At 43.4% G+C, this 2500-nt stretch overlaps 1 long non-coding RNA gene across 1 annotated transcript in view; it reads right to left on the bottom strand.

Moving 5' to 3' along the window:
* Window positions 1-1625: 1625 nt before the first annotated feature.
* The window catches only part of LOC137639161 (uncharacterized), a 988-nt gene continuing 113 nt past the window's right edge, over window positions 1626-2500 (bottom strand). Inside the window, exons 1-3 of the long non-coding RNA XR_011044245.1 lie at window positions 2195-2500; window positions 1825-1893; window positions 1626-1706 (exon numbers count right to left, since the gene is read on the bottom strand). The exon at window positions 2195-2500 is cut by the window's right edge and continues 113 nt beyond it. This is a non-coding gene — a long non-coding RNA (uncharacterized lncRNA). The remainder of the gene's footprint in view (window positions 1707-1824; window positions 1894-2194) is intronic.

Genomic DNA, 2500 nt, shown 5'->3' with positions numbered 1-2500 from the left:
AGCAAAACTGCGGCGGATGGGAGGTAGTAAGTGGCTGTAGAAGTCGTTTGTTGGGGCGCGAGCGATTGGTGGGTGGCGGGCGGCTTTGTCTCTGCTTCGGCACGTCACGGTGTGGGCGTGTATGTCCTACGGCATTCATGTCAGCTTCAGTTGACGTTGAATAGGCTTCCTCTTCGTCAGGGGTGGAGGTGTTGATGGAGGTCTTGAAGTCGCTGTCCATAAGGGCGTCGGCTTTGGTCATCAAGTCCTTTATGGGTAAACTATCGACATCGGGTATGGCAGCGCGTATAGGTCCGGGTAAACGGTGTATCCAAAGGGCACGAAGTAGGTTCACCTCATGAGGAGAGCCGTCTGCGGCAGGTTGAAGGCGAGCGATACTGGTCATTTCCCTGAGGGCAAGCAAAGCCCTTTGGTCCCCCAACGGTTGTTGCAAGCTTTGCTACACGGCCGGCTGGCGACGGCGAGTACTGCTGCAGAAGGTATGTTTTGAGGGCGTCATATGCTATTGGCGTGTCTCCTTGTTCACAAAGCCAGTCGGATATCTCCGGGAAGGTGTCCTCGGGTATCGCCGCGAGAACATAATCTGCTTTGGTGGTTGAGCGAGTCACGCCGTTGATGCGAAACTGGACTTCTGAGCGCTGAAACCAAGCAAATGCCTCTCCGCTGGCGAACGGTGAAAGTTTCAATGGGGCGGCCGCAGCGCCAACTGCCGTAGTAGAGTCCGCCATAGTACCAAGGATGGAGGGGCGGGAGAGGTGGGGGTGGAAGGCAGTGGGAGCGAGTTGACTTCCGGGGTCACCAATGTGACGGTGACGAGAGAGGGTTGTGAACTCAAAGGCAGGATGCAATCAACTGAGTTATATTATTATAGAACACTCTCCTTTATATACAAAACCTCAAGCCAACAGGACATAACAAGTTAACAAGACAGACAATGTTACAGAGGAAAACAGCAGACATGAATTTTCATGTTCGTTTAGTGCGAGGGAAGAGTGAAGATACAAGCATAATATATGCAAAAGGAATTATGTACAATTGTGTGACACACGGTTGGTACAACAGTAAAGGGTTGCGCTTGCCCGGCTGACGTTCTGGTGGATATCTATTCGGAAGATACTGGAACTGAAACCATACACCTTAAACTGTACCTTCAAAAAGGTTATATTAGAAAGGACTCATTAGTTGAGGAAGGAACAGAGCTTAGGTAAATTTTGACAAAGAAAAGAAACTGTCTTCCAGGATGAAGATACTGCCTAGAGAAGAGGTTGAATAGACTTAATTTAACCGTGCTGAAAAATACAGATTACAATCGTGGAGTTATAAATCTCGACAAATCCCATCTAATGATAATCTAAAATGACTGGCGAGGAAACAATGCGGATAAAGCGATAATAACAATGACTCAGCCAATGTAATAAACAGAGGCATAGTCGTGTTTGCTGAAAATATTGCAATACTTTTTTACGTACTTATAACAACTCTATTACAGGAATCATCAAATTGAAAAGCATAGATTTTCACAAAAAAATCAAAATGAAATTAAATTTAAGCTGAAAAACTGTGAAGTCACCTTATAAGGTACTTAAAATAGTGAAGCGAAGTCAATTCATATACCTTTGAAATGTTTAAATTTATTATTTATTGCAAATGTGTCAAGTGCATGACACAGGGCTCTTCCTCTTCAATAATCAGCTTCTCCTCCATACCTTACTGGGAAATACAAAAATTGCATGTTAGTGGTGAAGCCTAAGAATTAATTTTAATTATATAGGTAAGAATAATATGGCAAGAAGCACTTATACATAGGAATATGCAAACTGTTACCTTACTGTAAGTAGGTCAAGACAAGAAAAACCAAGTATGACAACCATATCAAGGCTGGATAATCCTATCCTGAAATGATACAATATCCGTGTAAGTTTGCATTAAAGGAGATTCTTACAATATTATATTGACTTATCCAGAAATAACGAATAGTAGCTTACCACTATGTACAATAAATCAATGAACAACCTTCAATAGAGTTGCGAAACCACTGTAAGGACAAGAGAAATCCTTTATAACTATTAAACATTCGTGAATATCCGTACTCTACCGATGGCAGGTAGGAAGGACTTTAATAGGCAGTGACAAAGGCTCAAAAGATTGCTACGATTACCATTCAGTATTTGCCCCAAAAATACTTGGTACTCACCGTAGTCCATCCGAGCAAGAAGGGATTGAAGTCAATGCTTAGGAGAACGTGACTTTTCTCCACAAATCCTCCACTAAGGTGAGTCAAAGTCGAGACGAGGATGAACAAATCAGTCGAAGGAGGCAGAGTACATCCAGGTGGCCACCAATTACGCCATCCAAATTATGAAACCAAGGGATTAATTCACAAATGCCTCTTGAGGGACCCTTGATTCTTAATAAAATTATCAGAGCCTCGTCCAAGACATCCTCCAGGAGGACAGGCTCACACTGACGATGGAAGACGGGCTCAATGGCATATGGGTAT

Source organism: Palaemon carinicauda, chromosome 4, assembly GCF_036898095.1.
Source record: "Palaemon carinicauda isolate YSFRI2023 chromosome 4, ASM3689809v2, whole genome shotgun sequence".
NCBI lineage: Eukaryota > Metazoa > Arthropoda > Malacostraca > Decapoda > Palaemonidae > Palaemon > Palaemon carinicauda.
Note: the sequence above shows the minus strand (reverse complement) of the source record. Positions and strands in the feature narration are given on the sequence as shown.